This window comes from Anser cygnoides, chromosome 3 (assembly GCF_040182565.1).
Source record: "Anser cygnoides isolate HZ-2024a breed goose chromosome 3, Taihu_goose_T2T_genome, whole genome shotgun sequence".
NCBI lineage: Eukaryota > Metazoa > Chordata > Aves > Anseriformes > Anatidae > Anser > Anser cygnoides.
Window position 1 is genome coordinate 108984640 of NC_089875.1, and position 27656 is coordinate 109012295.

The window sequence follows — 27656 nt, forward strand, 5'->3', positions numbered from 1 at the left end:
ATCAGCATTGGTAGGTAATTATAATTTGACACTTCTTTAATTTGAATACGTTGAATCAGTTGAACTCCCATGACCATGAATCATTTGTGTAGATTACATTTAAATCAGTATTCCAATTTAACAGAAATGCTCTTATTTGTGCACATTACTCCATCATTCTGCTTAGATAAGATATCTGACGAATGACCTACACTGAATTGCTTTATAAAACTTTTTCAGAACCTTGAACTCCTGTATTGCCTTTCAAATCTATTATAATAATATGACTGCCTTATTTTAATTCAATATTCTATCGAGTAGAGTATTACATACTAATATTTCTACAAATTCATTCAATGTTTTTGTATTCTTAACAGATTGAAGATAGGAAATAAAGCTCATTCATTTATTGCTTTTACATACATATATGTCAATCCATTGATGCATAAATACAAGATTGCTGAATGATCTTTTTATGTTTTTCACATTTTTTTTATGTAAAGGACATTTAATCCACAAATGTTTTCTTGGATGTGAGCCCACACTTGCAAAACTCAATAATCATGCCTAGACAAAGTATAGAAACCAAAATAGTACCAAAAGGTTGTACAAATTTAAAACATAATCTTTAATTAAAATGTTAAATTAAGATTGTTCCATCTCTTTCTCTCTTCCTCTTCCTCTTTCTTTTCTTTCTCTAGGCTTTTGTTTGAATTGACTTCGAGTTACGTTCTTTAATGTATATTGTATAAGAATATATTTATCTAAGAAATATATATATATATAATATATATGATATAATTAATCTAATAGAATGTAATATTCCAGATTCAAATTTATGATTAAAAGGAATCAAGAAATGTTTGATCCTCTGTCATAGCATCATCTCTCTAGCTACTGGGTCAGGAAGAGCTGCTATACTCTTCTACAAGCAACTATGGAAAGGAAGCTTGTATGCTTGTTGCTGAAAGTTGTCAAATAAACTGTACAAATGCATAAGAGAAAACAAAAGCAACGAGTAGAGAGATAATGCATACAGTCCAGGAAAAAAAAATAAAAATGTTTGTATTAGAAAAGCACATTACATATACTGTCCCATGGTGAACTTTTTTATGGTTTCTCATTCACAAATACATTCACATACTGCAAGAATTGATAGCTCTTGGGAGTGAGGATTAAGCCAAGGTGTTGGTAAAAGACTTAGCACTTATGAACTGCTAAATTGAGAATTAAAATTGCTATAGAGTTGTGAATTAACATAAGCAATTAAATATATGTATAACTTGAAGATTTACAAAATTTCTTACATGTGATCCAAACTATCTAAAGAAAAATATGTAGCTTTTCTTATTGTTCAAACTTGTGATGGATAAAAGCATAATTAATGTGTAATAGAATGCTGTGATAGCTTTCAAACTTGTCCTAAAAGGAATGTCTCAGCAGAGTTCTGGACTGTATTTTAAGTAAATGCCAATTCTAGAAATCTGAAGCTTATCAAATCCTTATAATTCCAACAGCTTGAAATGAAACATTCTGGTCATGCATATAAGCTTTAGGATATAACTGTACTGTTTTTCAGAATTTTATAAAATACAGCTGACATCACAATGGCCTTTCAATTTATCTGTGTTTACATTTATATTGTGTAATATTTATAATTAAAACATATTTTGCTAAATATTTTGAACAAACTATATATCCATTTAATCTATTTTCTGTTCTTTGTTTATCATGTAAGATATTTTCTTTTATATGAATGACTAAAACTTCCATGCAAAAAAACATTTGACAAAAAGTGACAGCTCACTGCAGCATAAATTTTAAGGACTACACTTCAATGCTAGAATTTCTTATACTCCTGTACTCACAAATTCAGAATTTATTCATTTACTAAATCAGTGTAGCTAATTACCAGGCATATGTACTAGGCAACATTCATACTCACATTGCACAACTACGTCTTCCACGTTCCCATCAGTTTTACAGTGCAGATAATGGAGACTTATTTGTTATCAGCCTGGCACTAATACTGTTATTACACGTTGTGGTTTAACCTGGCAAGCAGCTAGGCACCACACAGCCATTTGCTCACTCCTCTGTGGGATGGGGGGGAGAATCAGGAAAAAAAGTAAAAGCTTGTGGGTTGAGATAAATAAAACTTAATAGACAGAAAAGAAAGAGAAATAAAAATAATAATTAATAATGATAATAGTAATAATAATAATGTGTACAAAGCAAGTGATGCACAATGCAACTGCTCACCACCCGCCGACCAGCCTATCCCCGAGCAGCCAGTCCCCACATCCCGGCCAGCCCTCCCATATTAATTGTTCAGCATGACATCAGATGGTATGGAATACCCCTTTGGCCAGTTTGGGTCAGCTGTCTTGGTTCTGTCTCCTCCCAGCTCACTGTGCAACTCCAGCCTGCTCGCTTGCAGGACAGTGTGAAAAACTGAGAAGTCCTTGACTTGGTGTAAGCATTGCTCTTCAACAATTAAAACGTCAGCATTATCAACTTTATTCTCATCCTAAATCCAAAACACAGCACTGTACCAGCTACTAGGAGGAAAATTAACTCTATCTTAGCCAAAACCAGGACAGCAATCAAAAACAATGTCCTCTTAAGCAATGTTAGGACATTCAGTGTTCCTTACTACTCAACTTCTTAAGACTTACATACATGTATTTATTTTAATCAGCGCATTGCCCAGTTTTATTAATGAATGTATTCCTAGTTTATTTTTCTCTGCACGGCTGGGGAATTCTTAGGGGACTTATCTATTTTAAATTTCTTTCATCTAACAAGGATATATATATATATGTTTGTCAATAGCAAGAGGTGTTTTTTATGTAGAATTTATTTATTTATTTTTTCATTCAGTTTGAAAAGAGAGACAGGCATTTTCGAAGTGAAAATTGTTGCCAAGGAATAAAAAGATTAAAGCTTAGAATTTCCCCAGCACGTTGAAAAATAATTGAATGATACCCACTATTAACTTTAAAATTTGTGAAATCTAACATATGTCCTCTCCAGACAAACCATGATGGAGTAAGCTAGATTTATCCAAATTCACACAAAGCTGTATACAAAATGGCTCTAAAAGTAATTGCTAAATCTGAAATCATATTTATCTATAACAGTTAGCATCACTTATTACAGAAGACAAGAAATACTCTATTCAGTCTTGAGAATGTGATTTAAGGCAGAAGATATTTTCAAATCACAGTAGTTTATTTTGAAGCTACTACTGTCACTTCCTGTCTCATTTTTATTTAGTTGGTCTCTATAATCATATGTGAAGCATGGTACTGAAAGGATTTTAATGCATGAAAGTCTACAAAAGCAAGAAAAACAGTATTAAAACCTACATGCATTTTGCAGTAGTTGTGCATATTCATTTCCAATTTCAGTTTAAGAATACAAAGTGCTGTTTAGAAAAGTTGCTTTATCTTTGTATGTATTATATTGTATCTTTGTATGTATTATAGAGCACAGTCTACTCTTTGCTATTAATAAATATGATCCACAGTATATTAAAATCTACCATTATGCTTTAATAAAGCAGAATTTGGCCATGTTTTTAATTTAATAGGATATCTATATTACATCTGAGAATAATCAGTGAAAAAAGAAACACTTATGACTCAAGGGAAACAGACAGTCCTTTTTGCAGAGAAGAATATTGTTAAGCTTTCTTTTATCATGAGAAAAAGAAATATTCCTGTGTTCAGAACAGGTCATGAACTGATTTTAAATATTAGATAATACAAAATATAAAATAAAATATCATTTATAAACTTAAAAGCCATACAAATAAATAGTCCATTAAGTATATGGTCTCATGTTTTATCTAAAAAGAAAAGTCAAAAAAGAATCTCCCGGAAGTTAGTCTGTTATCTTACTTTCTGTGTTTCACGTTCTTCATAAAGCACCAGTTTAAAAAAGGAAAATTACCTTTATTATATGACTTCATTGTGCCAAGCAGGATATTAGTTTTTCACTATTTTTCCCCAACAGTTATTGAATAACAATATATTGGAAAATAAAGGTAGGTCCTGAAACTTCCCGTGATAATCACCACTAGGTTATGCTACAAAGCATTAAGCTTTAGGAAGAAGGTAGTCTTTCCCAAGAAGAGCATATCTTTCAGATGCAAAGGAAAACATCTTGACAGAAAGCAGATATGGTTCTACAGTATGCAGCAGTAGCAATGTCCATTTCAAGAAAAGTGAAACTTATGCGCATAATGGAAACCTAGCAATTCTGTGAAAGCTGTCCCAAGATTAAAATCAACATCTCAGGTAACTTTCATGTTATGATTTTCCTTGTTTTACTGATTTTCTGGTTTTGTTTGTTTGTTTGCTTGCTTGCTTTCTAAAGCTTGGGTATATATATCCATGCAAACTGGAAACTATTAAAGTTTGAGATACTCACCATATTCCAGGATTTTAGGCCCTAAGGAAATTCTTGAAAGCTATGCAAAATTCATAGTTAAATCAGTTGGGTACACCTCCTTTCTCTTCACTTGAATTGTTTCACTGACATGGGGGTGAAATGCACTCTTTCAAACCATTCGTGATCATTTAAAGGTTATTATTTGACAGTTTAATAATGTTTCATATAAATTTTAGAGTGTAACCTCAGAAATATACAAATTAGTTTTGTGTCACCTTTTCTAAGATGTAATATTATTTTATAGGAGAAGTATAAAGATCAAGTTTCAAATGTATGAGTGATAAGGACAAAGTTTACATTTTATCCTAAAAACATGGGGACAAGAGTACGATTGTCTGCCGGTATTCTAAACACAACACTTCCATGATATCTCATATGAGCAGAAGTGAAATTTATGTTTGAACAAGATGAGCTATCGTCACCTAGAAGGACCAGAGGAATTGAAGTGGCATCAAATTCTGTAGCTTGAATCAATGATACTGCAAGAGCATGAAAATGTCATGTTTCTAAAAGGATACACTAACAGTATGAAGTTTAAAATAGAAATACATACTGCTGTGTTTAAAACAAAACAGGAAAAAATATTTAAAGTCCTTTTTCCAAGCCCAAGAATCAAAACCCATCACCTTTTATAATATTAATAACCAACATTAATGCAACAGGACTGAAGAGAACGAAAACAGGACGACATTGAGGACTTAAGCAACTTTGATTAACTGATTAAATGATTTAAACTCCAGTTTTATAGCCTAGACATTACTTCTCCTCTATGCCACTCAATAGTGATCCCCCTTACCTCTCATTTTTCCTGGCTTTATATAATTATACCCTCTTTTAGAACTATAATTTTACAAAGCACAGGATGTATTTGGGACGTGGATGGTATAACCTGAAGTGTCAGGCAAAGGTCTGTTTTGTGTGTATTCATACACGAAAATGCAGTCTTACTCTTAAACCAGAATAAAAGTTTGGCTGTACTTGAGAATGATGGATAGAGAGATTTTTATGAAAGATCAATTCTGACTGAGCAAGATGGAGGCTTCAGTTTTCATCAATGCTGCTGCCTGGATGAGAAAAATTGTATTTAATGTTTATGATAAACCAGATGACAGCCCTACAAACAATACACAGTTCAGAAGTAAAATGTATAAAACATGATAACCTTTTGTTAAAGTTGTAGATGATTTAGATAATTCATACATATCAACATTTTAACTATGTTTCATATATAAAAAACATATCCCTCAGGGAAGCTGATTATTTCTGAGCCTTGAAGAGACAAAGAGGGAGAAATCTGCTTTAAGCATCTATAATCCATTTTTTATTGTTGTTTGCTCCCTTGCACTTACTGTCTGTATAAGTTTGTTAGGATCTTTTTCTTTTGTATTTTTAAATTCTCTAGACTTGAATGCTTAGAAAACCTAAGAGAACAAAATTGCCCATGATTACTGACATACGGGTTTAATTCTCACTTAGACTTTTATGTAAATGAATAAGTGAGAATTAGAGTAAAGCCTTTTGAAGTCAGTCCATTTTCAGATTCGTGAGAAGACCATAAACAAGACAGAAACCTGCCTCAGTATTTTGTTTTGAAGAGGGTTTATATCTTTCTTATGAAGATAATTTTACTTTTTTTTTTTTTTTTTTAACCTTAACCTCTGGCAATCAGAAGTATTAATCTACAATCTCCTTTGATTGAGCCAAGCTGAGTGACTAGCCACAAATGTAAATAAGAGGATGCTGTTCACATCAAATGTAATGTTGTTTTGAAGTTGTGGTTTAGCATATCAAAAGGAGTACACTGAAAAAGCAGTATCACAAATTTCCAAGACAGAGGGAAAAGTAAAAAAAAAAAAAAAAAGAAAAGGCTGTGCATGGGGTGGGGGCAGAAAATAATTTTTTGTACGTTTTTTTTTGTGTGTGTGTGTTTTATACAAAAAAAAGGTTAGGGGGCTAAAAATGAGAGAAGTAGAACATATAGAGGAAACGAATGACTGAAACTTTGCCTGATAGGGGAAAGTTTTTGAACTTTACTGATTTAATATTTTATATTGACTTTAAGTATGTATTTTGACTGAAAGCATTTTCATATTTGTGAGCTGTACAAAAGAAAGAATGGAAATTTGACTTTAAATACTTAAATTATTTTTTCAGGTATGGGCAAAAGCTGATAAATGGTGTGTACCTACAGGATCATGCTGTATCATGAAGAAGTGGGCTCCTAGTAGCACTCTTTTGCAATTTCTTTAGTGAAATGGCTAGATGTTACACAGAAAGAGAAATGATCACTAAATGATCACTACAAATATGCATACAGCCACACATGGAAGGATTTTGCTCAACTCTGCTTTTATTAAGTGTTCCTAAGCCAGGAAAAAATCAAAAAGGGTAAGACAGAAATGACTATTCTCTGCCAGTAACTTCAAATACATGATTGCCTTGATGAGTTTCAACAAATATATCTGAAGGATAAAAGTTTCAGAAGTATGAACTTCCAATGGCTTAATAAAAATCATGAGTTGGAGAAGACATTTTCACTCCTAGAAAAAAAAAAAAAAAAAAAGCTGTAAAGTAGACTTGATAGTTATTTTCTGACAGATTTTTTTGGCTGTCCAGAAAAGCACATATAGCTTGGAAACCAATGTGCTAACTTTTATTCTGCCTGTACTCAGAATACACTGTAAAGAGCTGTGTTTTAGGGTAAAATTATGATATTTGGTACAAATGAGATTATTCAGGAAAAAGAAGGCAGCTTCTGACTGTAAAATACAGAAGACTCCTCCTTGCAGCCAGCTTTAGCTGGGGAGCATATAGCATTTGCATTTCCATCTCTTATGGCCTTGTCAGTGCTACAGCTGTCACCAAGAAGGAAATAATTACCTGTGTCTATCAAGTATTTTGGAACTCTAAACAGATTAAACAGTTTTTAAAATGTGTGTTAAGACACCTCTTTATTTCCAAGGTCTACCCCTGCTCCCCAAATATTCTATGAAATACAGTCTTTTGATATAGTTTAGCAGACAGCTTTGATGAAAGCCAAATATGCTTTTACAGACATTGTATCTAGTACATATCCAAATGAAATAGAGTATTTAACAGAGTTATTTAACAGAGTAACTCAGTTAGATGCTATCACTTCTACCCACCCATCTAATGAAAAGAAAGCAATCAATGACTATTTCATAGGAACTTCAGTAAGTGCAAGAAAACAACTGTGGGAGTAATACAGTATGGGAGTAATACAGGAAACCAGTGAAGGAAAACAATATAAAACATATGAGGATTACCCATAACTTCTGACAGGAATACAGTTATAATAATAGGACCATGAAAGCCCTTCTGCTTATGCATGCAACTGTGGTTGTTTTTTTTCTTTTCTTTTGTGTTTGAATGTGAACTAGATGAAGGACAAGAAAATAAAATGATCATAAAAGGAGCCTTTATTTTTAGCAGCATTTGTTATGCATGTCTTCTACTGATGCAAATGCTTTGTTCTGATTCAGGTTATCTGATGTAGCCAAATTATTCCATGTATTTCTTTCATTCTCTTCTTTTCCTCCATGTCTAGTTTCATCTTACATATTTTAACTTTGCCAGAAAAATGACAATAAGGTTTAAGTACCTTTTTTCTTTTGTACATTCTGGTTAATTCTCTCTTTGCATTTTGCTTTCCCAAAATCTTTTACACACTGATGACAGTCTGTCACTCTTGAATTTCTTTTTAGTAGATCTTCAAGCTTGAAACTTTATGCATTAATATTACAAGATTTTCCATCTTCCAAATTTTCTCGTATTATGCAAAGGTATTGTATAAATCTAGTAAATGGATTTAGGTGTCATAGAGTTGTCATCTTCAAATCACCTACATAATTGTAGAAAGGTTAAAAGAAATAGTCATCTTAATAGCTCTGAGGTATCTTAACAACTAAGATTACAAATTCTAAAGTAAAAATTTGTGGTAATCATTTGGGAGCTATATTAAATTAAGATACATTCAACATACATAAAATAAACTGAAAAATCTTCAGGGCAAGGATCCTGCCTCCTTTTCTTGTTTTGAAGTATTTTGATAAAGGAAAGACATAAGCAAGTCTAAGCATACATTTAGGCATTTTGCTGTATTGTGGATAAATGTCCATGTGTGGTGTTTTTTGTTTGTTTGTGTGTGTGTGTTTGTTTGCTTTTGTTTGTTTGCTTGCTTTTATCATAAGCTAGTTGCAGAAAAAAGTAATACTGTATGCCTGGGAATTATGAGATCTCTACCTGCATTCCGTGTCTGAATATAACTTTTGAAATCTTCACAGTATTCATTGATTTTACATACTGTGATCTTATAATGCCCTTGAGAAGTCTCTTTAAGAGGATAAGAAGGGGACATTTACTTGGCTGCATCATTATAGTGTCTGATACGAGGTTTAGGCAATTTCATCACCCTAAAAAATATGAAGGATGAAAACAATGTAAAAGAATATGTCGCTTATAACAGTATTTTATGGGTTATGATTAACCAATACTGTATGCTGTTATATGTGCAGATGCTACCTCTCTTGCCCCTGCTGTGACATTTCTCCTTACATGAAAACATTCAGATATCTAACATGTTGGAAGTCATAATGTAAGAATATATACCTATAATACGTATTATAAGATAGGTGATTTAAATACACACTGGTGATAGGATCTTTTACACCTTCTTGTATGTACCCTCACATATAAGCTGTAGTGTCATATGAATATAGAATTTATTGGTTATACTTGACAAAAAAAAAAAAATCAAGGGAACTCGCTAGGTACTGGAATCTTACTATTTATAATACTATATTGTTTGAACTGTACCTGGAGTAGTCTTGGTCCAGGCCAGTAAGTACTTGCCCAAACAGTTCCTGAGTACAGGATGGGAGCTTTCACAGGGAACCATTTCTAGTGGACTGTTCTCATGCAACTGTTCCACTTTGGAGGATGAGTACTGTAGGTTGTATATTAGGGCTTTCTATGTCATTTGACCTCAGTGCAAGACCTGAGCCTGAGCACAATTAGCACATCAGAAGCTACACTCATTCATTTTCTAACTCAAGGCATATTTGAATATTTCCAGGAGAAAGAAAGAAAGCTCCAACATGTGGAACTGAACAACAAGCTTCAGGGTACTGCATATCTGATACTTAGGCAGATCAAAACTAGTAATGGGAACTTGAACACAACTGTAAAGACAGAGTTTGATCCCTGGTTTTGTACTGACTCCCTGAATGTTTAAATTAAGAGATAATACACATTCCTAACTTGAGAAGTTCATTTGTTGAACAACTTAAATTCTAGTCTTTAGTAGATATAGTCTCAACTTTATTCAGTGGTGAGAACTTCAGAAGACCAAGATTTTAGCCTTTTCCTGACACTGGTTAGGAAACTGCTGATTCAACTTCTTAATCATCATATTGTTAGGACTATGTCCATTCTGAAGTACTGCTATTGCTCAGTGGGCATTGTGCAGCTTAGATTCAGTACTTGAATATAACGAGTTGTTTCAGAAGTTGAAAGGTTATTTTGAAGACCATTCCTTTCAAATCTTAACTCCCATTTGTGTATCTCGCTAAGCATAATTATATAAATATTAACAAGAAAAAAATTCCGACTAGATGAAAGTTCAACTTGACAGTTTTATTCATGTTATTCCCGATTCTTCACCTCACTGCACCAGTTTTGCTTTGCTTTGACTCCATTGACAAGAGTTCAATCACACTGGCATAGAACCAGTTTAATGAGGTAGATGATTATGGCAACAAGATTCTTAAAAAAAAAAAAAAACCTCTCTGAAGAAAGTAAGTTAAGCACTTTAATGAGGGGATGCTTGAATTTAAGTTACCTAGGCAACATTATCCAATACTTTTGAAAATGTTTTATGATAGCCTGCCATTTTCTTAACCCTCTAGGATCCATGATAACCTCAGTGTAGTGAGCAACCTAGAGCTGAGACTAGAACATCCTTTTCCTACTTTTTTTTTTTTTTTGAAGGGGCCCACTGCATTTACTGAAATTTATTGAAATACTAGACTATATATATATATAGTTTCTTGGAATTCCAAACTTTGGTAGCCATGGTAGGTCTGCTTTCTCTGTTGTAGGACAATATATCACAAGGGAGGACAAGCCTGAAACAAAAACTTCTTCTGGGGTCCCGGCTGGTCCTTTTAGACCTGCTGTCTTCCAGCTGTATGATAGTACGGGCTCTACAATTCTACGTACCCACTTTTCCACTTAAATAGTTGTGGGTGCTTTTCACCAAGTATATTACACTTTAGACCTTTGTAAGGCATCAAAAATGAGAATGAAATCAGTTTCAAAAACTAGTGACAAGGAACTTGTCATATGATTTCATAAGAATACCACAGAAAACTTGCAGCTGAGGTACTAATTTTATTTATTTATTTACGGTGGTATTCATTTAAACCAGGAGATGTAATATTTTCCTTCTGCAGTTCTGTTTTATTTTCCATATAACTCCCAAAATCTAGAGAAAATAAAGTATTATTCCTTCCATTAGCACTATTTATGATGCATCTTTTTTTCTTTACCCTGATTCCATTATTCCAGCATGCTGAATAAGTCATGAGTGCTTTAGCTTAAAGAGTATTATAACGCTTATGTGCAAGGGAAATGTAGGTTTTTCCCTACTTTCAACCACATATAGATTTTTGTAATTAAAGACATTAAACTTTAATTTTGCTTGTGCGTTGTGTTGAGAGGCAAGTGGTAGAAACTGTTTTGTACAGCTTTGGCATAATCCTGCACACCTTAACTAAGGCTTCTTTGTTTTTGTTTATTCTGTGTGTGGGTTTTGTTGTTGCTGTTGGTTTTTTTTTTTGTTTGTTTGTTTGTTTGTTTTTTTTAATGAATATTTCTCTCTATCTTTACCCTGGGAGCTTGGATCTCAAATAGATGGACCACAGAAAATCTCTCTCACACTCTTGCTGGTGACTGTCAAACTTGAATCTATTTCTGCAAATATATTTATAATTTATTTTCCTTTTTACTCTGAAAACAAATATGAAATAAAGCTTATTAGTCATAAACCTATATTATTCACTACTGTAAATCCTTCTTTTTTTGTTGTTGTTTTGCTGTGTTTATACCTACCCACAATAAAGACACAAGTTTGAACTGTTGTGGCTTATTTTCTGTTATTTTCTTTGCCTTAGCAACACATCTAAAGAATTTTGTATTTCATAAGAGTACAGGTGCTACAAACACCCCGTGACTCACATTTTCTCTTAACTGGGGGGGCGGGGGAACGGGGGAACGGGGACGGGACATACAACATACCCTAAAGGGTAAAGATGTTCCTTAAAGAAGATATTCCATCTGTCTGATAATCTGTGAACACTTTACACATAAAGTGTTCATGTTTCAAATGTATTTTGTAATCCTAAATATTCAACACATTTTTTTGAATAAGCTATTTGGAATGTGTTGGTCATTCATGAAACAGCTGCTTTTACTTACTCTAAATTCATATTCTATTATTTTTCATTCTGTTTTGTGTGCTTTACAATGTAAACCATACCAACATATTTTCTTTTATTCTTTTTGGATGAAGAATCTTTGTAGAAATTACGTTCTACATACTTGCCATGGTCCATATGTCAAGAAGAATATTTGCATGCTGTGCAGACAAACATCATCCTATCACAATGGGATACAAACGTTTTCTGGAGTCTGAATACAAAACAAATAAAATTTTTGGATGATGGAGTTTTTTAAAGTTTTTTAAAGGTCTTTATGTAGTTTCATTTGTTATTTAAATCTGTTCATGTTTAAACTTTTCATAAAAGCCTGGAAAAATTTCCTTCTAGACCTTGAGCATGGCAACATCTCTGTGAAAAGCTAAAATATGTATTTATTTTATTAGCTTAACCTCAAGAAATAGATTTTTATGGGATTAATTGCATTAAAACAGTTAAGCAGTGCAATTTATATCAACTTATGAAACGACAAGATTCTAAAATCCTACTTGGCATCTTTCTAGATCTTTAGTTTTACAATTAATTTAATAGTCTAGCAATAATTGACAAAGGTTCTTGAGCAAATCATATACAATGATTGTTCTCTGATTTACTTACCCTACTAAGGTCAGAAGAAACAATTGGTACAAATCATAAGACAGAATTTGGGCTCAAATCTTTTCATGCTCTAATTCTTTATGTATAAAAGGCAGTCAACCAAGATATCACACATTACTATGACAGTTTCTGTATGGAAAGTTCTGAGTATAATGTGGTGATGGCCCATCAACTATCTGAAGCTGGCAAGTGTAGAGTTTTGTCTTTCAGTACACAAAATAGCAAACACATTGGTTTTGTATCAAAACTCTGGTAAAACACCTTTCAAAATGCAAATTTCTGTCTCCTAAGTTACCTTCCTGTGGCACAGGAGTCTGTGATACAGACTCTAGGAATTTATTAAATATCCTTGGTGAAGCATATGTCCAAGTTATTAATCTCAGTTCAGTACTGGGAAATAAATAATGAATGTGAAATACTGCCTCTGAATCCAAGCAGAGCACAGATGCAATTAATCATTCCCACTTTAAAAAAATTCTTGTTTTTCACAGCTTTGGTTAATGGTTAGAAAATTGCTATTCCCCTTTTTATTGTGCTGATTCTTGCTGAACTAGTTATTCTGAAAAATGTTGACTTCAGCTTAGTTCCCCATTTTGTATAAACCCATACCTTCTTGAGATCCACTCCAAGAGAATTAAGAATTCTTGCGTCTCAATTCTGGGAGGTTACGGGAGGAGGAAAAGGGGAGAAGGGAAGTTTGGTCTTAAATTTAATTAATTAATTAATTAATTTAATTTATTTATTCTTACTCTCATCTAGGGTTTGGTGGCTTGGCTTGGCGTGGCTTGGCGTGGCGTGGCGTGGCGTGGCGTGGCGTGGCATGGCGTGGCATAGCTTGGTTTGTTTTTAACCAATGCTACTACTACAGTTCCTATCTTAGGTTGCTCCTTTTCTCACACTGAGGTTTGTAATTTCCACAAACACACTTGTACATATTTTTTTAAAAACTTGAAACAGAAATAATTATATAAATTAGTTAATAGTTCACTTAGATACTGTCCACCATATTTTCTCACATTTTACATGTTCAAGAAAAACAGCCGAGGCTTTTCTAAACCAGTAGTATAAATCTAGACACCAGTATTTCTCTCTGCTGGTAAAAATATAGAGAAAATTATTCTGGGAGTTATTGAAAAACACCTGAAGGACAATGCAGTAATTGATCACAGCCACAGGTTCATGAGGGGAGGGTCCTTAACAAACTTAATTTAATTTTATGACAAGGTCACCCATCTAGCTGACCAAGGGAAGCCAGTTGATGCAATCTTTTTGAATTCAGTAAAGGTTTTGATACTGTTTCTCACAGTATCCTTATGAATAAAATGTCCAGCACACAGCTAGATAAATATGTAGCATGATGGATGAAGAATTGACAGACAGCTCAGGCTCAAAGGGTTCTAGTAAATGTGGTTACATTAGTTGACAGCCACTAGCAGGGATCCATTTTAAGGCCAGTTCTCTTTAATGTTTTCATAAATGACTTGGGCGCTGGAGTTGGAGGTATACTAACAAAGTTTGTGGAGGACACTAAACTTGGAGGAGCTGTGGGCTCTGTTGAGGGTGGAGAGGCCTTTCAGGGAGATCCTGACAAATTAGAGAGCTGGGCAATCTCCAATAGTATGAAGTTTAACAAGGGCAAGTGCCCGATTTTGCACCTGGGAAGGGACAACTCTGGATGTACAGACTGGGGGATGAGAGGCTGAAGAGCAGCCCCACAGAAGAGGATCTGGGGATCATGATTGATGGCAAGTTGAATATGAATCAACTGTGGAGGGCCAACTGTACCCACGGGTGCATTGCTAGCTGGCTGAGGGAAGAGATTGTACCTCTCTGTTGTGCACTGGTGCAATCTCACTTTGAGTACTGTGTGTAGTTTTGGATACCACATTATAAAAAGGACATAAAACTATTAAAGAGTGTCCAAAGTAAGGCTACAAAGATGGTGAAGGGTCTAGAGGTCAAGATGTATGAGAAGTTGCTGAAGTCACTTAGTTTGCTCAGCCTAGAAAAGAGGAGACTGAGGGGAGGCCTCATGGCGGCCTGCAGCTTCCCCATGAGGGCAGCGGAGGGGCAGGTGCTGAGCTCTGCTCTCTGGTGACCAGCAATAGAACTCAAGGGAATGGCATGAAGCTGCATCAGGAGAGGTTCAGGGTGGATGTTAGCTAAAGGTAGGGTGGTTTGGCACTAGATCAAGCTCTCCAGAGAAATGGTCATAACATTGAACCTGTTGGAGTTCAAGAAGAATTTGGACAATGCTCTCAGGCGTATGGTCTGATTTTTGGGTGGTCGCGCGTGGAGCCAAGAGCTGGACTCAGTGATCATTGGGGATCCTTTCCAGGGGGAGGATATTCTGTGATTCTGTAATTCAAAATTATAGAAGACTTTCAACATTTTTAATTTAGAAGAGCGACTAAATCCTAGATATGCCCTATCAGCTGAAATTTTTAGATACCATGGCTTTAGATTTAGTGAGTGTTCCATTACTTTTTATAAATAGGATGACATCAGTAGTAGAATATGAGGGACCTTACCATACACTAATATAGGGTACTTGGTTCATAAGTTTGATATAATTCAAAAAAGAGAAGGGAAGAAATTCTTTTTCTCAGGGCTGAGAACAAGGCAAGAGGCAGAAGAAAATTGTCTTCTTCTTTTTCAGTGCTTTTACTATTATATATCTGTATTTTGATAAAAGCTTTGCTTCTCCCGTGTCAAACAAAATGTTTTATTATTTTATTGGGGGGGGGGGGGGGGGGGGAGAAGCATCAATTATTTTGACAGTCCAAAATGTGAGATGTTCCCTTGGAGAAGGGAGAAATCAATGGAGTAAGAAATTCTGGTTTCCTATGTTTGTTTGTTTGTTTTGTTTGTTTGTTTGTAAGTTTTTGTTAAATGTAACTCATTAGTTTTTTGGTTTTTTTTTTTTCCCCAAATAAGATTTGACAGAAAATATTCAAGACTTCAGTTTCTCTTTTCAGATGCTTTACGTACTTTCTTCAAAATACAAGTATCTTCTATTTTTTTATTAAATGTATGATGATGATACTGTCATCCTTGGTGCATTCATGCTGACAAAGAGATCACACTTTATTTTAAATTACAACTTTTTAAATCCAGTATCTTGCCACTTCATCTGAAAGTCCCAAATAAGCCACCATAACTCACTGCACAGTATGCTGAGGAAAACTCCTCAAATGTAGATCAGGAATACCTACATATTAAAAAGATTTCATTTGGTCCTATGCAGACCCAGGACTTGGACTCGATGATCCTTGTGGGTCCTTTCCAGCTTGGGATATTCTGTGATTCTGTGATTATGCTCTACTTCTACATGACATGTTCATGTGTCTGTGCTAGAATGATGATAAAATGTCTTGTGAAAAAAAAAACAAAAAAAAACAAAAAACAACAAAAAAACTTAAGAAGTTCTAACTCTGAAATTAAGCTCAAAGTGGAAAAAAAGTAATATAGCTTTAGATACCTCCCACCATGAGTGATTGTGTTATATAAGCTACAAGATATGACAAACTATGTGGCAGTGCTGATTAATGGACATCTTGGGTGTGTAGCAAGGCATGAAGTGAAGCTGATGTACATAAGAATATATTAATCACAAGTTCAGAATCCTGAATCATCTTATTGTCACTCTGTAATAAATAATTTTTACATGTAAAAATACATACTGTTTATGCTTATTTTTACTGTTGTCATATGCCCTAAAGTTTTATAGTCTTTTTTTCTCTTAAAAATGTGAATTATAGCATCAAATTGGAAACTGGTTAATAATTTGGAGAATGGCCATTTTTAATTGCTAGACGGTAAAGTCTTCAAGTGCCTTTGAAAATGGATATATATATATACACATATATTGCAGTTCTACAATATAGATTATATTTGCATACAAAATAACAACAAAAGTTGTCTTTTTAGATATCAATTTAAGAAAAGGAAAAAGCTGTCTGTATAAAGTTGTCTGGTAAAACAGCAGAAGAAGCCTGTAGTTCACTTTCATCAACTTGACTGTTCTTTCGTTTTGCTTGCCTGTGTCATTGTAACTTACTAGAATGTTATAATTCATGTTTGATCATCATATCTCTGCTTAATGAAAGACATTGTATATATCTTGCCAACAAGAAGGGAGCACAAATGATTTCTTAATCAGCCAATTCTAGTATCTTAAGCTTTTAGTCATACCCTAGAGAGATCATTATGCTTTAAGGCATTCAGAACAATTTTTTTTTTCTTTGAATGCTTGTCTATTAACTCTGTAAATAAGCCTCCTGTGCACCTCCTCATGCACAATTCATGTAAATATGTATAATATTATCTTCAGAGTAGAGATGACACTGTTTAACCTTAAAATGTAACTATGGTTATAGACCATAGAAAACATAAAGAATCTTTAAAAGAAATCTGTCTGGTTCCTGAATGATTCAAGAACTACTGAAAAATCTCCTGCAATTTTCCCAAGGAGTTGAGTATTCAAAGGCCAGTCTGTGCAATGGATCATGACATATTCATTCAAAAAAAATGCTTCGTGCCTTTGGAGATGTAACTCTCAAAAGTACTGTTGGTGAAATTGTAGTCCCAAACTGGGAAGAAACAAGGAAACCTTGAAGAAAATAAGGAGACTTGTAGCTTGTGTAGTCTTTAGCTGAGAAAATAAGGAAGCCTTAAAGAAAATAGAGACTGGTAGCGTTGAGCTAGCAGAAGCAAGGAAGATAAGGGATGAAAGGTTAAAAAAAAAAAAAAAAACAGTTGTAGGAAGATTCCAGACTGATTTATAACCTTTTGCTCATTAAGGGTCATTAACATATTAAAAACACACATGCATTAAAATGCTAATGTAGGATTATGTTAATGTGGAATTTGGTGTTGTGTCCCCCCTTTAAAAAAAAGGGTTTAAAAACCTTTATGCTTTACAAAATAAGGTCTAGGGCTCCAGAATGTCTCTTCTTACGTTCAGCTTATGACATTTGCTTATGTTTTCCTTCTTATAACTGAGACATTCCTCTGTCATACAAAATATATTTATTTTATTTATGTTCCTTAGCAATGAACTATGGGATTTGAAAAGATACAAAGGAAGCTTATGTTTCTAACTTCTAGCACATCTGTGTCATTTATATGTTCCTGCGTGTATCAGCGAGGCTGCAAGTCAACACGGAGTTCTCCTGCTAAGGTCACAAAGATCAGTACTATTGTAAGACATTAATGCCATGACAGGAGAATATATCAAGATTCTCTTAGTGTAATGCTGATGGTTTTGGTTTGACCCATCTTGCCTCTTGGCTGTACTACAAATACTTGTTTCCCATCCTCCCTCAATGCCAGTACTTATTTATTCATATATTAGGTGCCTCAAAGATGAATGTTCCATGAATGTTCCACAGGAACATAGAAAGTCTCTTTGAGTACTTCAGCAAGCATTAATTTTCTGTCAGTGTATAGGTATAATCCCGTGTCTTGGAAGCCATTTTAGAAAAGAGTTAAATCACTTATTTCATTTTACATGGGGCAGAAAAATGTCAAACAGGCAAAACATACAAATTAAATAAAATCCTGAAGTAAATCCACTGTTTACAATGCAACTTTTTAGCTGCTTTCAACATTTTCAGTTTTCATAGAATTGTAATCATATTACCAGTTGCCTTTTGTGCTGTTGATTCTGAGAACCATTGCAGTTTTTAAGCACAATGGCTATACAAATAATTACGGATTTATTTGAATCTTTTTACATGATTAAAATTTAAGTTTTTCTTCCTGCTTATAAATTCTCTAATTATTTCTAATCTTTTTTTTTTTTTTTATTGTATCATGGAGCATGGAGGCTTTAAGACATGACGTCTCTTACAAACAGTCGCCTTGGCTGTTACATCTAGAACTTTAATGTACTCAGAAATCTGCAACATTTACCTGAGATTATGCAATGTATTGGGTTTAGCTGGCAAGGTTTTGGTAGCTGGGGGGCTGCAGGGTGGGCCTCTGTGAGAAGGGTCTAGCAGTTGTTCCATGTCAGATCAGAGCCAGCTCCGGCCAGCTCCAAGCCAATAAAGCAATGTTGTGTGCAAAAAATGTGCGAAAACACACCATCTTTGACTACTAAAAAGCAATTTGATTTCACAATAGTTTCACAGCTAATTTATCTTTGTATGTATTACATAATTCTCTTTTACCATTGACCCTTTCACTATTCCGAAATCTGAATCTTTTGTCTTACTTATTTCTCACTTTGGATTATCCGCACTGCCCATCTTCATATCTTTTCATGTATTAATATGAATCTTCTGAAGTAGGGGACCATATCTTTCAGCAAAACTCAAGTGTGTTGGAGGAAGCACAATGGATTTATGTAATGGCAAATCTTTGCATTTATGTGGGCCTGTGCAAACCCCATGAAGTTCAACAAGACCAAGTGCATGGTCCTGCATATGGTCCTGGGCAATCACAAGAACAAATACAGGCTGAGTGGAGAATGGATTGAGAACAACTTTGAGGAGGACTTGGGGGTGCTGGTTGAAAAGAAGCTCGACATGAGCTGGCAGTGTGCACTTGCAGATCAGAAAGCCAGCTGTATTCTGGGCTGCATTAAAAGAAGCATGGCCAGCAGGTCAAAGGAGGTGATTCTCACGCTCTACTCTTGTGAAACCCCACCTAGAGTACTGCATTCAGTTCTGGGGCCCCCAGCACAAGTATATAGACATATTATAACAAGTCCAGAGGATGGCCATGAGGATGATCAAAGGGGCTAGAGCACCCCTCCTATGAAGACAGGCTGAGAGAGTTGAGGTTGTTCAGCCTGGAGAAGAGAAGGCTCTGTAGAGACCTTATAGCAGCCTTCCAGTACCTAAAGGGTGCCTACAGGAAAGCAGGAGAGGGACTCTTTGTCAGGGAGTGTAGTGATAGGACAAGGAGTAATGATTTTAAACTAAAGGAGGGGAGATTTAGATTAGATATAAGGAAAAAAAAATTTACTGTGAGGATGGTGAGGCACTGGAATAGGTATCCCAGAGAAGCTGTGGATGCCCCAGCCCTGGAAGTGTTCAGGGCCAGGTTGGATGGGGCTTTGAGCAACCTGGTCTAGTGGGAAGTATCCCTGCCCATTGCAAGGGGGTTGGAATTAGATGATCTTTAGGGTTCCTTCCAACCCAAAGCATTTTATAATTCTATGTATGTTTCTTCTCTACTTAGTTCCTAGTAACTGCTAATACACAGTTCTGTTTTTGACCACTTCCAAGCAATGCAGAAATGTTTTCATAGAACTGCATACACCTCATAGATTTTTTTTCCTTATAACTACTTCTGGACTTTTGCTTTGTATTTAAAGATAGTTTATTTGCTGTTGTTTCATTGATTTTACTCAGGTATATCACTTGACATTTTCAACACTGAATTTTATTTACCATTTTATACTACACTCCTGTAATATTGTGTAATCCTTCTGTAACTTGTCATATTTGTTTTTATCTTTACAAATCTGAATTGGATGTTTTATTCTGCCTTTCAAGAGCACAAGCCTTAGGACCGGTCCCTGCAGATCTTTGGTGATGACCTCCCTACACTGTTCAAGCTGCCTAATTATTTCTATCCTTGACTTGCTATCTTCTAGCTAGTAATTAGCTTACAGGATCTTTCCTCCTTTATGCTTTTGTTTCTTTAAAACCTTTTAGTGAAGAATTTTGTCAAATACTTTTTAGAAATCCAGTTAGACTTTTTTGACCCCATCTCTCTTGTCCACACATTTTTTGACTCCTAAAAAAATGTTCTAAGTTCAGACTTTCTTTTATAAGAGCTACACTGATTTTTCTATAACATTATTGTTTATATTTAATTTGGGAGTACTTTGATTTATTTTGCTGGTTAGCATTTCATGAGTCATATTTAAAGTCTTTCAAAAAAGAAAATCTTCATTCCTTTCAAAGAAACCAGAAAAAAATCATATGTCATCCTACGATATAAAAAAAACATATTTCATCCTATGGTATTCGGGCAGTCATAAATTAGAAGTTATTACTACATTTGAATCTGACAGCTTAGCTATTTCATACTCAAGTTCCTTTACAACTCTTGAAGGAATAACAGCTGGTTGTATTCATTTGTTATTCTTCATTTTGTTGACTTGTGCTAAACCCCTCCGTGTTCACACTTAAATTTCAGACATTTTCTCTGGCTAGCCTAATGTGAGGAAAGGTTCTAGTGTGGGAATATTTAAGATCTCCTGCACTAGACATGAATGTGAAAGTATAATCTATTTTTCCTTCTATGCCTATATTTTTAGGTACATTCACTCTTTCATGATCTACCAACCCTAAAGACTCCCTGGCAGGCATCTTGCATCAACGGATTTCTTGTTGGATCTTTTCCCTTAGAGAAGTGTATCTCCTTATATTTATTTATTTATTTATTTATTTAATGATGCTGGTGATGTTGAGCTTTTTAAATTTTATTTTCCATTTCAGTTTTCCTTTTGTGTTTTCCTCATGTGGACATGACTTTAGTGGTTTTGTTTTGTTTTGTTTTGTTTTTTGTTTTTTAAGGGTATCTTCATACTTTAAATATATTTTTGTATTCTTCCACTTTGCTATACTTTTGAAGTTTGTTCTAAGCTGGCTTCATTTCTCTGGTCATCTGTAAGCAATCTTCATACATGTAACCATTTCATACAGGCAACCATTTTATCCTTTTGGCTGCACTTTTCTAGAATTTTTAACAACCTTTTTAATGTTGTTCTTTTTATTTAAAAAAACTGTTATTATTTTCTTTGTTGAGTTAGTAATGTATTATGACTTACGTATTGAAGGTTACAATCTCAGCCTCTATGGGTTCTGCTGCTATCCAAAAGCTGAATTATATTTCTAAGATATGCCTATATTCTTAATATAGGCATCAGTGTTCCATTGTGACTTTGTTTTTCCTGCACATATGGTGCAATATTTAGTAAAACACAAGTTGTTTTACTGAGTTCCTTGTATTCCTTTTATGCTAATATGTATGCTAATATCCACAGGCTCTTTTTCCTACTATTATATTTCCTAAGTCTCAGGACTGCTTTTAAATTGAACTCTTTTTACAGTAGATTTCACCATTTGCTCTCTATACTTCCCAAACTTCGGCTTTGTCCTGTAGGTGTCTAAAAAACATTTAGATAAACTACACACAACTAAGGACTGAAATGCTTTGATCCTTAAGATCTCCCTTTATTTAATTCTTTCAATAGAATACTCTGTTTTAGGATATGCATTGCTCATGATGAGTGCTGGATCTTGAATAGGTCTTTCTCTATTCCAGAGATCTGCTGATCTGCTGATTTTACAAACAACAACAACAACAACAACAAAAGGTTCTATTTGTTCTATTTGTTGTAATATTGTAAATTCAAAAATGCCATTAGGTTGCCTGTCAGATTGGCATTCCTACAGAAAAACAAACAAGATATACCACATATTATTGTTGAGACTTTCAAATTATAGGGAAAAAAATTATTTGGACAAAGACTCAAATACATCTCAGATAGAAGGGAAAACTGAGCTAGGAGCTGAGAGTTTGTATCAGTTGTGATCTTAGTCATGTAGCTTTACTTTACCTATAATATTGGGATATATTACCTATACCAACAAAATCCACTTAAATACAACTGAGACTTTTTTTTTTTTTAGAATGATATGTATGTTTGAGTGGAAATTCGGTCTCCACATTGATTCTGTCACAAATATCCCCCCCCTCCCCCTTCCACCATCACCCTCATATATCTCTATCTCTATAGCGATAGTAAAAGACAGAAGTGTAAGGTCAATAACATCATGTGCAGGTTTTGGGAGGCAAGAAGAAAGGGGGAGTAATGCAGGCATCTTAAATAGCTCCTGATGGGATTCACAGAATTAATGGCAAGACTTGAATCCAATAAGTGGTGGATCAACATTAATAACATACATTTATACATTAACAATTAATTGAGGTGAGTATAGATTTACCCTCTCCCAGGACAATGTTGCCTGTTAGTGAATTGGGTTTTAGGATTTAATGGCATTTTTACTTTACTTTTACAACTTTGAGGCCATCAAATCTGAATTCTAATAATTCCATACCAGCAACGGTACCTATTTGCACAGTAAAAATTAGTAAGACTTATACTGATGAAGGCTGTTGAGGATATGAAATAAATTGCCTACATGCTAAATAACAGAAGCATTCAATTCTTTTTTATTTATTTTTTTTTCTGATCAAGTATGTCTTAATATAGCCTATTTCCCTTTAGAAAGGTTTAATAGGAGATAAAAGTTGATTAAAAATAAACTCCAGTCATGTTTATAAACACAGCAGTTGTTCCTTGTCACTTATTTAAACCAGGACAAGCAAAAGCTAGTCAATCATAAACTTGTCCTTTATAAATCACCCTCTGTAGGTGAAAAACAAAGAACATACAAGTGACCCTTCAAGCCTCATGAAGATTTAGATCAGTCACCTGCAGAATATCATGTAAGAATGACATGATCAACTAATATTATTTCTTCCCTGTGAAGATGTGAGATGCAAGAATGGCATAGCTTTCAATTTCCATTGAAAAGCTTCATGGTCAGATCAAAAATGACAAAGACTTCCTAAGGTGAAAAATGGACACTACAACACCACAAAGAAATCAAAGGATCTCAGCTTAATTCTGGATCTCTTGTAAACTTTCTTACTCTGGGCTATAACCTAAACTGGATCTGTATCGTCCGTAAAAGAAGGGGATGGGATGAAAGCTGTGGACCCTGACCCTGTTTCGTGTTTCGCATTCCTGATAAGAGGGGATGTATAGATGATTTATAAAATTTACATATGTCATATAGGGAGGCATTGTAACTCTCCCTCATGAACACCTTGTTCATACAGTTTTTGCTACATGAAAAGAGTCTTTGTTAGCAGAATATGCACAGCTTAACAGTATGCACCACTTATTCATTAGCTCATACACAGTAGATAACTAGGTTTGGCATTCAACTAGTTTACCTGTTCACATGCTCACCATCAGCATCCATTTTTCCAAATGGCTGATATTCAGTTATGCTGAATTGTCATCTTCTGTTTGTGAGGGCTTATAGGGGTATATAACTTTCATGAAGTTCAGCATTATCTTTGTGAATCACTGAGTCATTCTTACCAGCTCAACAGTTTCTATGTTGTAACTTATCTTACTCTCTCAGTGCCCAACGATATACATATTTTTTAATGCTGCAAAAATATGCCAAGGTAACACAGCCACAATTCACAAAATTGGACTTTAAGTCACAGACAGTTGATGCCTAAGGCCATGGTTTACTGTAGAGCCACTCCGCTAATGAGCTACCCTACCTTCTCTGACCAGCATCAGTAGCATAGGATATACCAGCCAGCTCACTTGGGCTTTTTCCTCTGCAATGCTTTAGAATTAGTGTATAGGATTTTTATCTTAAAGATTTTGTAGTCAGACCCTCAGGGGGTTGAAAAAATAAATTAAAAAAACTTTAAATGAAAAAACAAGTCTGAATCTTTCCAGTGGGTGTTATATTTTGCATATAAACTTAATTAATTCATAGTTTGTAATTTGGAAGTAATAATTTTTAGCCAGTTTACTATGAAGCTTTGAAGATATTTTCTTTAGTATGTTTGAGGAGTTTCAATTCCATAATGCTCAAATGAAGAAGAACCTGTTTAGGTTTCAGCATTAGCAGGAATCAATGTATACCAAGAATGGTGGTGGGGTTATAACCCTTTTTTAAGCATTATGGAAATAGCTGTACTCCTGCTTTATTGATCACTACACTGTATTAAAACCTTGGAAATATACTTCACTTATGCTGTGAAAAAAAAGATGTGCCAAGCCCAGAGGAAGTCTGCTCTTTCCAAACTATAGAAGCGTAGCTAGATTCTGTAACAGTTCCACAGTTGACATAAACATTTTGACAGAAAATATGTGGTGGTGACTGCAGTGTAAAACTATCTGAGAATAAATGTACTGTGACTTGGAACATAATATACAATTTTATTTGCATAAAGGCAAGATGAAGTGATGACAGAGTTCACAAAACCTGTTCTCCTCTTAAAATTGCAATTTGACCTTGCTTTTCAATAGGAGTCTTTCAAAAAATTAAACTTGATAGTGCAAGAAATTTCACAGACTTTTGTCTGTAATTGTCAATTGCAATAAAACAATGCCCAAATTCTTCTTTAGTCTTCTGTTCATGAGAATACCAGAATGAGATCTCTGGGTCACCAGACCATAGTACTTACAGTAGCAACATAAAATTGTACATTTCAAGTTAATGACTGTTTGAATCCAGACTTTCTGCTCATTACACTAAGTATTGTACAGAAAGTCCAAAAAAATGGACTTCTCTCCCTTTCTGGGCTACAGAAGTTTTCATTCTTTAATGCAAATGAAACATTTTCCCCAGGAGAGTGATAGGGCAAAACCATCACACTTTGGACACTTGCCTGGGAAAGCATATAGTAGAATCTCCTTGGAAAATGAAAACGCCTAAGTTCACTTTCCTATGGATACCAATTTTCTCAAGTCCTGGAAGAGTGCTGAAACCTTTGTACTGGCAGGTTTATGAAAGTCACTATCACCTCTGCCTGTTTCTTAGGGTAATGTAATGGCTCTAGTTCAGTGACTCCAACTGTTTCAAAAGAAAGGATTTAAATACTTTCTCTTGGGGGAGGTTCAGGGCTATGAGTGCTGAACAGAGAAACAGAGTAAAACATTTTAATATTAGACAGGAACAAGATTTAAGGCATATGTTTTTTATTTATTTATTTATTATATATTGGATTTCCTATTGACATGGAACTTGCTAAAAGTACAAGATCAGTATGAAAAGTTTAATATATTTCATATATTCTACAGGAAGTCTAGCTATCTAGTTCAGGGCAGATAATTTTCTTAAGCCACAGGTAGATTCATTTTAGTCTCAGTTGTTGTTATATTGAAACCTTCATTTTAAATTATGAGGCCTTCCATATATCTTATCTGTCATACATGCTTTGATATCTGCAATGGCACCACAGTTTTGGGTGGGGAGGATTTGTGGAGCTTGATGACAGGTCTGAGTCATTCCTTACAGCATAGTTCAAGCAAACCTGAGGTTTGCTCAAGAGGTTACTGCAAGACACTTTTCAAAATATTTACTTATGATTTTAAGCTTTCTATCCATATGGTTGGCAAACTGAGTCAGCATGCTATCAGGAATCTCCTGTTGTTTGCAGCAGTTACTTCTAAAACGAAGTTCAAACAATTAGGGACTAAGCACATTACAAATATATTTAGCCTCTGTAGTACAACATTTTATCAAAAGAGTGTAAATGAAGGTCTGTATTTCCATATATTTCCATGAGCTCGTCATGCCATTCAGATTGTATTCACGTAGAGTAAGAATTTAGCATTGTAAATTAAAAACACTGAAATATTGCTTGTTAATATGCTTACGTCTGTCAGCAAAGTCACTCTATATGCCCCGTAGCAACCTCAGGAAATAATGAGTAGGCTGAATAGATTACCTTAAAGAAATGAATTGTCCTTAAATTAAATCCTAAAATGCAGTTTTTAACAATTAAGCAAAATACTGAAGTTCAGCAAAATATAAGAAAACTGAAGTATATGCACGTCTACTTACATGTCAGAGTGTCTTATAGGTGGTGCATAAAACACATATAATCAAATCATCTTTTGTTATTAATCAGTATGATTCCTAGAACTGAAAGTATCCATGCCAATTCAGTTCAGTTAATGTTATAATGGATAATGTTATCCATATGTATGTATCTATATGTATAAAATAGTATTAACAAAAAAAAATAAAATGGATTTGTGTTTGAATACAAAATAAGAAAACAGCAATAAAACAACAGAGATAGGTTTAAATGGTATATTTCAAAATTCCAAAAGGTTAAGAGGGGGAGGGCAGGTATTGTACTCAGGCTACGATCTGTAAAAGGTCACACTGGGTGACAGCCTGCTGATCACACATTTAATTAGTTGAGTCTAAGCTGTACTGTAAAAGATTATGAGAAATTCTAAAGACACAAAGCAATGGCAGAGGGAACCTTACAACATCAAAGTAAGGTGGATTGGACAGAAGCTATTGAGCAACTCATGCAAACCTAGACTGTAAACCCTCATGCAAACCTAGACTGTAAACTGTAAACCCTCTGATAATTTCCTGAAGTAATACTGAAAAAGTCAACCAAACAAAGGATGAATAATGCTTTGAAAAAAAATTACTACAAACAAATCACACACACACACAAAAAAAAAAAAAAAAAAAAGGATGAAATCAAAATCAAAGCTGTCTGAAAACCTTTTCTCCAGCATCCTAATATAACAGTTCATTCCGATGTTCCCCAGTGCACTGTTTTAGTAAGTGATATATTTTAGAACAGGATGCTTCTGGCTATATTTTAAAAGCAAATCTGACTGCTCTTATCCCTGTCCTAGGTATTGGCTTCTCCATGTCCAAAACTGCACTGCTGAGTTGATTGATGAGTGCTGGTTTCCATAATTTGTAACACCATAGGATAAGAAAATGCACAGACTTTAATTTATATCTTATAAGAAAAATCACATTTGTTATGGTGCAGTTGATTGAAAAAAGCATGCATCAACAAGTCAGGATGCTAGCTGAATATGTCACTGATGGTGCCACCACTGCAGTTCTGCATACGGGTCTACTCTCTACAGCTTCATATTGGGACTTCCTCAAGTCTTTTGGTGACATTTCTCTTGTCCCTTCACTCTTTAATATTTATCATTATTTAGATCAGGTAATTACAGCAAGTATGTATTAACCGTAACATTGTATTGGGTTTATGTGGCAAGGTTTTGGTAGTAGTGGGCTGCAAGAGTGGCCTCTATGAAAATAACCCAGAAGCTGCCCCATGCCAGATAAGGGCCAGTTTCAGCTGGCTCAGAAGGGACCCACCATTGCCCAGAGACAAAGCAATAAGCAATGTTGTTTACGCCTTTGTGAGTGCAGACTTAAGAAAGGGAAAAAAAAAAAAAAAAAAAAAAAAAACTGCTGCACAACAGCAGCTGGGAGAGTGAGGAGTGAGAAAATGTGAGCGAACCAGCCCTGCAGATGCCAAGGTCAA

The 27656-nt window shown here is 34.6% G+C and overlaps 1 long non-coding RNA gene across 2 annotated transcripts in view; it reads left to right on the plus strand.

The window, feature by feature from the left end:
• The window catches only part of LOC136790528 (uncharacterized), a 127472-nt gene that overhangs the window by 45396 nt on the left and 54420 nt on the right, over positions 1 to 27656 (plus strand). Inside the window, exon 3 of one of the 2 annotated variants that reach the window (XR_010830630.1) lies at positions 13311 to 15252. The exons of the other annotated variant lie outside the window; for it this stretch is intronic. This is a non-coding gene — a long non-coding RNA (uncharacterized lncRNA). Of the gene's footprint in view, positions 1 to 13310; positions 15253 to 27656 lie in introns of those variants that run through there. 2 annotated transcript variants of the gene reach the window in all.